The following is a 12404-nucleotide window of genomic DNA, read 5'->3' on the forward strand; positions in this document are numbered from 1 at the left end:
AAAAAAAAAAAAAAAACCGGAGGAGCCTGCCGAAGATGAGGCCATTACGGCTCGCCTTTATGTGTCCTTCTCGGGATAGCGTCATTTAAAGAACGAAGGTCAGCACAACGTAAAAAAAAAAAAAAAAAAAAACTCATAGAAATAACCGAAAAGAAACCGGAGGAGCCTGCCGAAGATGAGGCCATTACAGCTCGCCTTTATGTGTCCTTCTCGGGATAGCGTCATTTAAAGAACGAAGGTCAGCACAACGTAAAAAAAAAAAAAAAAAAAAAAAAAAAAAAAAAAAAAAAAACCGAAAAAAAAACCGGAGGAGCCTGCCGAAGATGAGGCCATTACGGCTCGCCTTTATGTGTCCTTCTCGGGATAGCGTCATTTAAAGAACGAAGGTCAGCACAACGTTAAAAAAAAAAAAAAAAAAAAAAAAACCGGAGGAGCCTGCCGAAGATGAGGCCATTACGGCTCGCCTTTATGTGTCCTTCTCGGGATAGCGTCATTTAAAGAACGAAGGTCAGCACAACGTAAAAAAAAAAAAAAAAAAAAAAAAAAAAAAAAAAAAAAAAAAAAAAAAAACTCTTGAGAAAAAACCGAAAAAAAAAACCGAAGGAGCCTGCCGAAGATGAGGCCATTACAGCTCGCCTTTATGTGTCCTTCTCGGGATAGCGTCATTTAAAGAACGAAGGTCAGCACAACGTAAATAAAAAAAAAAAAAAAAAAAAAAAAAAAAAAAAAAACTCAGAGAAATAACCGGAAAAAAAATCGGAGGAGCCTGCCGAAGATGAGGCCATTACGGCTCGCCTTTATGTGTCCTTCTCGGGATAGCGTCATTTAAAGAACGAAGGTCAGCACAACGTAAAAAAAAAAAAAAAAAAACTCAGAGAAATAACCGAAAAAAAAAACCGGAGGAGCCTGCCGAAGATGAGGCCATTACGGCTCGCCTTTATGTGTCCTTCTCGGGATAGCGTCATTTAAAGAACGAAGGTCAGCACAACGTAAAAAAAAAAAAAAAACCGGAGGAGCCTGCCGAAGAGGAGGCCATTACGGCTCGCCTTTATGTGTCCTTCTCGGGATAGCGTCATTTAAAGAACGAAGGTCAGCACAACGTAAAAAAAAAAAAAAAAAAAAAAAAAAACTCATAGAAATAACCGAAAAGAAACCGGAGGAGCCTGCCGAAGATGAGGCCATTACAGCTCGCCTTTATGTGTCCTTCTCGGGATAGCGTCATTTAAAGAACGAAGGTCAGCACAACGTAAAAAAAAAAAAAAAACCGGAGGAGCCTGCCGAAGAGGAGGCCATTACGGCTCGCCTTTATGTGTCCTTCTCGGGATAGCGTCATTTAAAGAACGAAGGTCAGCACAACGTAAAAAAAAAAAAACTCTTGAGAAAAAACCGAAAAAAAAAACCGAAGGAGCCTGCCGAAGATGAGGCCATTACAGCTCGCCTTTATGTGTCTGATGACAAGTCATCTTAGCCCATTTTAGCTAGTCTTTTTCTTTTGTTTTCATTAGAATTATGCACTTTCTTAAGCTACAAGCAAGCTAATTGAGTAGATTTTCATGTTTCCCTTGATTGAACCAACCATATGTGAATTCATGCCATTTCATGAGGTTTTGAACTATATTTGTTGCATATTGTGGAAGATTGAATACCTCATGATTTTGAGCAAAACTTTGATTAGTTTGGTTGATCAATGATAGGTGAAGAAGGCTTGGAGAAAGGTTGAAGCAAAGAGGAATGGCTAGGAGTGAAGAGAGGACAATGGAATAAGTGAAAATTGAACCGGGTTGCATGAAGTTAGCCCCAACGTTAGCCCCCTAACTTGGAGGCTAACGTTGGGCATATGAATCACTCTTTGGAAGTAGCCAACGTTAGCTCCAACGTTAGCCCCCTAACTTGGAGGCTAACGTTGGAACTTGAGAGTTTCTCCCTGGGCTACCAACGTTTGCGCCAACGTTAGCCCCCTAACTTGGAGGCTAACGTTGGCACTTAAATCACAATGGGGGAGTAGGCAACGTTTGCGCCAACGTTAGCCCCCTAACGTGGAGGCTAACGTTGGCACCAATCACACCAAGCAAGGCCAACGTTAGGGTCAAAGTTAGACCCCTAACGTTGGCGCCAACGTCTAAACCAGAAGAATGTGGTTTGCTGATATGAAAAGTTAGGGTCAAAGTTAGACCCCTAACTTTGACCCTAACGTTGAAGACCAACGTTGGCTAACTCCATTTCCGGTTCAATTGGTTCACTTCGGTTCTTCTTCAATCTTCAAGAGCAATCAACCAAGGCCTCTTTCAACCCAATTCCACCAAGAACAAAGGCCCAACTCAAGGCTTGAAGATCATTTTGGAAAGTGTATAAATAGGATAGAATTCAATTTGTTTAGGGAGCTTTTCCGGGAGAGTTTTCTTTTAGAGCTTTCCTTTTAGAATTTTCATAAGAGTTTTTGGGAAGCTTTTGTCACTGAGTGAACTTTAATTTCTTGTTTTCATTTGCTTTCAATTTCATTTTACTTTTGTCTTGGATCTTGGATTGGAGAATTGAAGAAATTCTGTTTCAATCTCAATCTTGGATCTCTCTGTTTATTTACTGCTTAATTGAAATTCCGTTTCTGTTACTTACTTCATCTATTCTCTTTGCAATTTACAATTTCCTTGCTATTGTTCTTGTTGGATCTAGGAAGGCATTGAGATCTAGACTTGGTTTTCTAGTCTCTGGGTCCTGAGATCTAAATTCTCATTTCAATTCTCTGTTTAATGCTTTCATTGTTCATTTACTTTGCTGTTATAAGATCCGGTTCAATCCCAACTCCCTTTTCCTCTTCTGTTTGATGCAATTTAGTTTTCCCTTGTTTAAATTCTGCAAATCCTCATCCCAATCCCCTTTACTTTTCAAGCAATTTACATTTCTTGCACTTTAAGATTCTGCGATTTACATTTCTTGCACTTTAAGTTTCTGTCATTTAATTTCTTGTCCTTTAAGTTTCAGCAATTTACTTTCCCGCTCTCTTTAATTTCATGCAATTTACATTCTGCAAATCACAAATCACCCAACCAACACTTGATTCGCTTGACTAAATCAACCACTAAACTAAAATTGCTCAATCCTTCAATCCCTGTGGGATCGACCTCACTTCCGTGAGTTTTTATTACTTGATACGACCCGGTACACTTGCCGGTTAGTTTTGGGTGTTTTGGTAGAAATTCGTTTCTCATCAAAATATCTCATCAGTGTCCTTCTCGGGATAGCGTCATTTAAAGAACGAAGGTCAGCACAACGTAAAAAAAAAAAAAAAAAAAAAAAAAACCGAAAAAAAAAACCGGAGGAGCCTGCCGAAGATGAGGCCATTACGGCTCGCCTTTATGTGTCCTTCTCGGGATAGCGTCATTTAAAGAACGAAGGTCAGCACAACGTTAAAAAAAAAAAAAAAAAAAAAAAAACCGGAGGAGCCTGCCGAAGATGAGGCCATTACGGCTCGCCTTTATGTGTCCTTCTCGGGATAGCGTCATTTAAAGAACGAAGGTCAGCACAACGTAAAAAAAAAAAAAAAAAAAAAAAAAAAAAAAAAAAAAAAAAAAAAAACTCTTGAGAAAAAACCGAAAAAAAAAACCGAAGGAGCCTGCCGAAGATGAGGCCATTACAGCTCGCCTTTATGTGTCCTTCTCGGGATAGCGTCATTTAAAGAACGAAGGTCAGCACAACGTAAATAAAAAAAAAAAAAAAAAAAAAAAAAAAAACTCAGAGAAATAACCGGAAAAAAAATCGGAGGAGCCTGCCGAAGATGAGGCCATTACGGCTCGCCTTTATGTGTCCTTCTCGGGATAGCGTCATTTAAAGAACGAAGGTCAGCACAACGTAAAAAAAAAAAAAAAAAAAAAACTCAGAGAAATAACCGAAAAAAAAAAACCGGAGGAGCCTGCCGAAGATGAGGACATTACGGCTCGCCTTTATGTGTCCTTCTCGGGATAGCGTCATTTAAAGAACGAAGGTCAGCACAACGTAAATAAAAAAATAAAAAAAAAAAAAAAAAAAACTCAGAGAAATAACCGAAAAAAAAATCGGAGGAGCCTGCCGAAGATGAGGCCATTACGGCTCGCCTTTATGTGTCCTTCTCGGGATAGCGTCATTTAAAAAACGAAGGTCAGCACAACGTAAAAAAAAAAAAAAAAAAAAAAAAAAAAAAAAAAAAAAAAAAAAAAAAAAAAAAAAAAAAAACTCAGAGAAATAACCGAAAAAAAACCGGAGGAGCCTGCCGAAGATGAGGCCATTACGGCTCGCCTTTATGTGTCCTTCTCGGGATAGCGTCATTTAAAGGACGAAGGTCAGCACAACGTATATAAAAAAAAAAAAAAAAAAAAAAAAAAAAAAAAAAACTCAGAGAAATAACCGAAAAAAAAACCGGAGGAGCCTGCCGAAGATGAGGCCATTACAGCTCGCCTTTATGTGTCCTTCTCGGGATAGCGTCATTTAAAGAACGAAGGTCAGCACAACGTAAAAAAAAAAAAAAAAAACTCAGAGAAATAACCGAAAAAAAAAAAACCGGAGGAGCCTGCCGAAGATGAGGACATTACGGCTCGCCTTTATGTGTCCTTCTCGGGATAGCGTCATTTAAAGAACGAAGGTCAGCACAACGTAAAAAAAAAAAAAAAAAAAAAAAAAAAAAAAAAAAAAAAAAAAAAAAAAAAAAAAAAAAAAAAAAAAAAACTCAGAGAAATAACCGAAAAAAAACCGGAGGAGCCTGCCGAAGATGAGGCCATTACGGCTCGCCTTTATGTGTCCTTCTCGGGATAGCGTCATTTAAAGGACGAAGGTCAGCACAACGTATATAAAAAAAAAAAAAAAAAAAAAAAAAAAAACTCAGAGAAATAACCGAAAAAAAAACCGGAGGAGCCTGCCGAAGATGAGGCCATTACAGCTCGCCTTTATGTGTCCTTCTCGGGATAGCGTCATTTAAAGAACGAAGGTCAGCACAACGTAAAAAAAAAAAAAAAAAACTCAGAGAAATAACCGAAAAAAAAAAAACCGGAGGAGCCTGCCGAAGATGAGGACATTACGGCTCGCCTTTATGTGTCCTTCTCGGGATAGCGTCATTTAAAGAACGAAGGTCAGCACAACGTAAAAAAAAAAAAAAAAAAAAAAAAAAAAAAAAAAAAAAAAAAAAAAAAAAAAAAAAACTCAGAGAAATAACCGAAAAAAAACCGGAGGAGCCTGCCGAAGATGAGGCCATTACGGCTCGCCTTTATGTGTCCTTCTCGGGATAGCGTCATTTAAAGGACGAAGGTCAGCACAACGTATATAAAAAAAAAAAAAAAAAAAAAAAAAAAAAAAAAACTCAGAGAAATAACCGAAAAAAAAACCGGAGGAGCCTGCCGAAGATGAGGCCATTACAGCTCGCCTTTATGTGTCCTTCTCGGGATAGCGTCATTTAAAGAACGAAGGTCAGCACAACGTAAAAAAAAAAAAAAAAAAAAAAAAAATCTCAGAGAAATAACCGAAAAAAAAAACCGGAGGAGCCTGCCGAAGATGAGGCCATTACGGCTCAAATTTAGGTGTCCTTCTCGGGATAGCGTCATTTAAACATTTAAAGAACGATGGTCAGCACAACGTAAAAAAAAAAAAAAAAAAAAACCGGAAAAAAAAATCTGGAAAAAAACTGTGAAAAAAATCGGAGGAGCTTGCCAAAGATGAGGCCATTACGGCTCGCCTTTCGGTGTCCTCCTCGGGATAGCGTCATTTAAAGAACGAGGGTCAGCAGAACGTAAAAAAAAAAAAAAAAAAAAAAAAAAAAAAAAAAGAAACGGAAAAAAAATCTGGAAAAAAACTGTGAAAAAAACCGGAGGAGCTTGCCAAAGATGAGACCATTACGGCTCGCCTTTCGGTGTCCTCCTCGGGATAGCGTCATTTAAAGAACGAGGGTCAGCGGAAGGTAAAAAAAAAAAAAACCGGAAAAAAAATCTGGAATTAAACAGTGAAAAAAAACCGGAGGAGCTTGCCAAAGATGAGGCCATTACGGCTCGCCTTTAGGTCTCCTCCTCGGGATAGCGTCATTTAAAGAACGAGGGTCAGCAGAACGTTAAAAAAAAAAAAAAAAAAAAAAAAAAAAAAAAACTGGAAAAAAATCTGGAAAAAAAACTGTGAAAAAAACCGGAGGAGCTTGCCAAAGATGAGGCCATTACGGCTCGCCTTTAGGTGTCCTCCTCGGGATAGCGTAATTTAAAGAACGAGGGTCAGCAGAACGTAAAATAAAAAAAAAACAAAAAAACCGGAAAAAAAATCTGGAAAATAAACTGTGAAAAAAACCGGAGGAGCTTGCCAAAGATGAGGCCATTACGGCTCACCTTTAGGTGTCCTCCTAGGGATAACGTCATTTAAAGAACGAGGGTCAGCAGAACGTTTAAAAAAAAAAATCTGGAAAAAAACTGTGAAAAAAACCGGAGGAGCTTGCCAAAGATGAGGCCATTACGGCTCGCCTTTAGGTGTCCTCCTCGGGATAGCGTAATTTAAAGAACGAGGGTCAGCAGAACGTAAAATAAAAAAAAAACAAAAAAACCGGAAAAAAAATCTGGAAAATAAACTGTGAAAAAAACCGGAGGAGCTTGCCAAAGATGAGGCCATTACGGCTCACCTTTAGGTGTCCTCCTAGGGATAACGTCATTTAAAGAACGAGGGTCAGCAGAACGTTTAAAAAAAAAAAATCTGGAAAAAAACTGTGAAAAAAACCGGAGGAGCTTGCCAAAGATGAGGCCATTAAGGCTCACCTTTAGGTGTCCTCCTCGGGATAGCGTCATTTAAAGAACGAGGGTCAGCGGAAGGTAAAAAAAAAAATAAAAAATAGGAAAAAAAAATCTGGAAAAAAACTGTGAAAAAAACCGGAGGAGCTTGCCAAAGATGAGGCCATTACGGCTCGCCTTTAGGTGTCCTCCTCGGGATAGCGTAATTTAAAGAACGAGGGTCAGCAGAACGTAAAATAAAAAAAAAACAAAAAAACCGGAAAAAAAATCTGGAAAATAAACTGTGAAAAAAACCGGAGGAGCTTGCCAAAGATGAGGCCATTACGGCTCACCTTTAGGTGTCCTCCTAGGGATAACGTCATTTAAAGAACGAGGGTCAGCAGAACGTTTAAAAAAAAAAATCTGGAAAAAAACTGTGAAAAAAACCGGAGGAGCTTGCCAAAGATGAGGCCATTAAGGCTCACCTTTAGGTGTCCTCCTCGGGATAGCGTCATTTAAAGAACGAGGGTCAGCGGAAGGTAAAAAAAAAAATAAAAAATAGGAAAAAAAAATCTGGAAAAAAACTGTGAAAAAAACCGGAGGAGCTTGCCAAAGATGAGGCCATTACGGCTCGCCTTTCGGTGTCCTCCTCGGGATAGCGTCATTTAAAGAACGAGGGTCAGCAGAACGTATAAAAAAAAAAAAAAAAAAAAAAAAAAAAAAAACCGGAAAAAAAAAACTTTGAAAAAAACCGGAGGAGCTTGCCAAAGATGAGGCCATTAAGGCTCACCTATAGGTGTTCTCCTCGGGATAGCGTCATTTAAAGAATGAGGGTCAGCAGAACGTTAATAAAAAAAAAAAAAAAAAAAACCGAAAAAAAAATCTGGAATAAAACTATGAAAAAAACCGGAGGAGCTTGCCAAAGATGAGGCCATTACGGCTCGCCTTTAGGTGTCCTCCTCGGGATAGCGTCATTTAAAGAACGAGGGTCAGCGGAAGGTTAAAAAAAAATCTGGAAAAAAACTGTGAAAAAAATCGGAGGAGCTTGCCAAAGATGAGGCCATTAAGGCTCACCTTTAGGTGTCCTCCTCGGGATAGCGTCATTTAAAGAACGAGGGTCAGCGGAAAGTAAAAAATAAAAAAATAAAAAAAAAAAAACCGGAAAAAAAAATCTGGAAAAAAAACTGTGAAAAAAATCGGAGGAGCTTGCCAAAGATGAGGCCATTACGGCTCGCCTTTCGGTGTCCTCCTCGGGATAGCGTCATTTAAAGAACGAGGGTCAGCAGAACGTAAAAAAAAAAAAAAAAAAAAAAAAAAAAAAAAAAAAAAAAAAAAAACGGAAAAAAAAACTGGAAAAAAACTGTGAAAAAAACCGGAGGAGCTTGCCAAAGATGAGGCTATTACGGCTCCCCTTTAGGTGTCCTCCTCGGGATTGCGTCATTTAAAGAACGAGGGTCAGCAAAACGTAAATAAAAAAAAAAAATCTGGAAAAAAACTGTGAAAAAAACCGGAGGAGCTTGCCAAAGATGAGGCCATTACGGCTCGCGTTTAGGTGTCCTCCTCGGGATAGCGTCATTTAAAGAACGAGGGTCAGCGGAAGGTAAAAAAAAAAAAAAAACCGGAAAAAAAATCTGGAATAAAACAGTGAAAAAAAACCGGAGGAGCTTGCCAAAGATGAGGCTATTACGGCTCGCCTTTAGGTCTCCTGCTCGGGATAGCGTCATTTAAAGAACGAGGGTCAGCAGAACGTTAAAAAAAAAAAAAAAAAAAAAAAAAAAAAAAAACTGGAAAAAAATCTGGAAAAAAAACTGTGAAAAAAACCGGAGGAGCTTGCCAAAGATGAGGCCATTATGGCTCGCCTTTAGGTGTTCTCCTCGGGATAGCGTAATTTAAAGAACGAGGGTCAGCAGAACGTAAAATAAAAAAAAAACAAAAAAACCAGAAAAAAAATCTGGAAAATAAACTGTGAAAAAAACCGGAGGAGCTTGCCAAAGATGAGGCCATTACGGCTCACCTTTAGGTGTCCTCCTCGGGATAACGTCATTTAAAGAACGAGGGTCAGCAGAACGTTAAAAAAAAAAAAATCTGGAAAAAAACTGTGAAAAAAACCGGAGGAGCTTGCCAAAGATGAGGCCATTACGGCTCGCCTTTAGGTGTCCTCCTCGGGATAGCGTCATTTAAACAACCAGGGTCAGCAGAACGTAAAAAAAAAAAAAAAAAAAAAAAAAAAAAAAAAAAAAAAAAAAAAAAAACCGGAAAAAAAAATTTGGAAAAAAACTGTGAAAAAAAACCGGAGGAGCTTGCCAAAGATGAGGCTATTAAGGCTCACCTTTAGGTGTCCTCCTCGGGATAGCGTCATTTAAAAAACGAGGGTCAGCGGAAGGTAAAAAAAAAAAAAAAAAAAAACCGGAAAAAAAATCTGAATAAAAACCGGAAAAAAAATCTGGAAAAAAACTGTGAAAAAAACCGGAGGAGCTTGGCAAAGATGAGACCATTACGGCTCGCCTTTCGGTGTCCTCCTCGGGATAGCGTCATTTAAAGAACGAGGGTCAGCAGAACGTAAAAAAAAAAAAAAAAAAAAAAAAAAAAAAAAAAAAAAAAAAAAACGAAAAAAAAATCTGGAAAGAAAACTGTGAAAAAAAACCGGAGGAGCTTGCCAAAGATGAGGCCATTACGGCTCACCTTTAGGTGTCCTCCTCGGGATAGCGTCATTTAAAGAACGAGGGTCAGCAGAACGTTAAAAAAAAAAAAAAAAAAAAAAAAAAAAAAAAAAAACTGGAAAAAAATCTGGAAAAAAAACTGTGAAAAAAACCGGAGGAGCTTGCCAAAGATGAGGCCATTACGGCTCGCCTTTAGGTGTCCTCCTCGGGATAGCGTAATTTAAAGAACGAGGGTCAGCAGAACGTAAAATAAAAAAAAAACAAAAAAACCGGAAAAAAAATCTGGAAAATAAACTGTGAAAAAAACCGGAGGAGCTTGCCAAAGATGAGGCCATTACGGCTCACCTTTAGGTGTCCTCCTCGGGATAACGTCATTTAAAGAACGAGGGTCAGCAGAACGTTAAAAAAAAAAATCTGGAAAAAAACTGTGAAAAAAACCGGAGGAGCTTGCCAAAGATGAGGCCATTACGGCTCGCCTTTAGGTGTCCTCCTCGGGATAGCGTCATTTAAACAACGAGGGTCAGCAGAACGTAAAAAAAAAAAAAAAAAAAAAAAAAAAAAAAACCGGAAAAAAAAATCTGGAAAAAAACTGTGAAAAAAAACCGGAGGAGCTTGCCAAAGATGAGGCTATTAAGGCTCACCTTTAGGTGTCCTCCTCGGGATAGCGTCATTTAAAGAACGAGGGTCAGCGGAAGGTAAAAAAAAAAAAAAAAAAACCGGAAAAAAAAATCTGAATAAAAACCGGAAAAAAAATCTGGAAAAAAACTGTGAAAAAAACCGGAGGAGCTTGCCAAAGATGAGGCCATTACGGCTCACCTTTAGGTGTCCTCCTCGGGATAGCGTCATTTAAAGAACGAGGGTCAGCGGAAGGTAAAAAAAAAAAAAAAAAAAAAAAAAAAAAAAAAAAAAAAAAAAAAAAAAAAACCGGAAAAAAAAAATCTGGAAAAAAACTGTGAAAAAAATCGGAGGAGCTTGCCAAAGATGAGGCCATTACGGCTCGCCTTTAGGTGTCCGCCTCGAGATAGCGTCATTTAAAGAACGAGGCTCAGCAGAACTTAAAAAAAAAAAAAAAAAAAAAAAAAAACCGAAAAAAAAAATGGAAAAAAAACTGTGAAAAAAACCGGAGGAGCTTGCCAAAGATGAGGCTATTACGGCTCACCTTTAGGTGTCCTCCTCGGGATAGCGTCATTTAAAGAACGAGGGTCAGCGGAAGGTAAAAAAAAAAAAAAAAAAAAAATCTGGAAAAAAACTGTGAAAAAAATCGGAGGAGCTTGCCAAAGATGAGGCCATTACGGCTCGCCTTTCGGTGTCCTCCTCGGGATAGCGTCATTTAAAGAACGAGGGTCAGCAGAACGTAAAAAAAAAAAAAAACCGGAAAAAAATCTGGAAATAAACTGTGAAAAAAACTGGAGGAGCTTGCCAAAGATGAGGCCATTACGACTCGCCTTTAGGTGTCCTCCTCGGGATAGCGTAATTTAAAGAACGAGGGTCAGCAGAACGTAAAATAAAAAAAAAAAACAAAAAAACCGGAAAAAAATCTGGAAAATAAACTGTGAAAAAAACCGGAGGAGCTTGCCAAAGATGAGGCCATTACGGCTCACCTTTAGGTGTCCTCCTCGGGATAACGTCATTTAAAGAACGAGGGTCAGCAGAACGTTAAAAAAAAAAAAAAAAAAAATCTGGAAAAAAACTGTGAAAAAAACTGGAGGAGCTTGCCAAAGATGAGGCCATTACGGCTCGCCTTTAGGTGTCCTCCTCGGGATAGCGTCATTTAAACAACGAGGGTCAGCAGAACGTATAAAAAAAAAAAAAAAAAAAAAAAAAAAAAAAAAACCGGAAAAAAAATCTGGAAAAAAACTGTGAAAAAAACCGGAGGAGCTTGCCAAAGATGAGGCTATTAAGGCTCACCTTTAGGTGTCCTCCTCGGGATAGCGTCATTTAAAGAACGAGGGTCAGCGGAAGGTAAAAAAAAAAAAAAAAAAAAAATCGGAAAAAAAAATCTGAAAAAAAACCGGAAAAAAAATCTGGAAAAAAACTGTGAAAAAAACCGGAGGAGCTTGCCAAAGATGAGACCATTACGGCTCGCCTTTCGGTGTCCTCCTCGGGATAGCGTCATTTAAAGAACGAGGGTCAGCAGAACGTAAAAAAAAAAAAAAAAAACCGGAAAAAAAATCTGGAAAAAAACTGTGAAAAAAAACCGGAGGAGCTTGCCAAAGATGAGGCTATTAAGGCTCACCTTTAGGTGTCCTCCTCGGGATAGCGTCATTTAAAGAACGAGGGTCAGCGGAAGGTAAAAAAAAAAAAAAAAAAAAAACCGGAAAAAAAAATCTGAATAAAAACCGGAAAAAAAATCTGGAAAAAAACTGTGAAAAAAACCGGAGGAGCTTGCCAAAGATGAGACCATTACGGCTCGCCTTTCGGTGTCCTCCTCGGGATAGCGTCATTTAAAGAACGAGGGTCAGCAGAACGTAAAAAAAAAAAAAAAAAAAAAAAAAAAAAAAAAAAACGAAAAAAAAATCTGGAAAGAAAACTGTGAAAAAAAACCGGAGGAGCTTGCCAAAGATGAGGCCATTACGGCTCACCTTTAGGTGTCCTCCTCGGGATAGCGTCATTTAAAGAACGAGGGTCAGCAGAACGTTAAAAAAAAAAAAAAAAAAAAAAAAAAAAAAAAAAAAAACTGGAAAAAAATCTGGAAAAAAAACTGTGAAAAAAACCGGAGGAGCTTGCCAAAGATGAGGCCATTACGGCTCGCCTTTAGGTGTCCTCCTCGGGATAGCGTAATTTAAAGAACGAGGGTCAGCAGAACGTAAAATAAAAAAAAAACAAAAAAACCGGAAAAAAAATCTGGAAAATAAACTGTGAAAAAAACCGGAGGACCTTGCCAAAGATGAGGCCATTACGGCTCACCTTTAGGTGTCCTCCTCGGGATAACGTCATTTAAAGAACGAGGGTCAGCAGAACGTTAAAAAAAAAAAAAATCTGGAAAAAAACTGTGAAAAAAACCGGAGGAGCTTGCCAAAGATGAGGCCATTACGGCTCGCCT

Source organism: Arachis ipaensis, chromosome B1, assembly GCF_059453495.1.
Source record: "Arachis ipaensis isolate K30076 ecotype BB chromosome B1, ASM5945349v1, whole genome shotgun sequence".
NCBI lineage: Eukaryota > Viridiplantae > Streptophyta > Magnoliopsida > Fabales > Fabaceae > Arachis > Arachis ipaensis.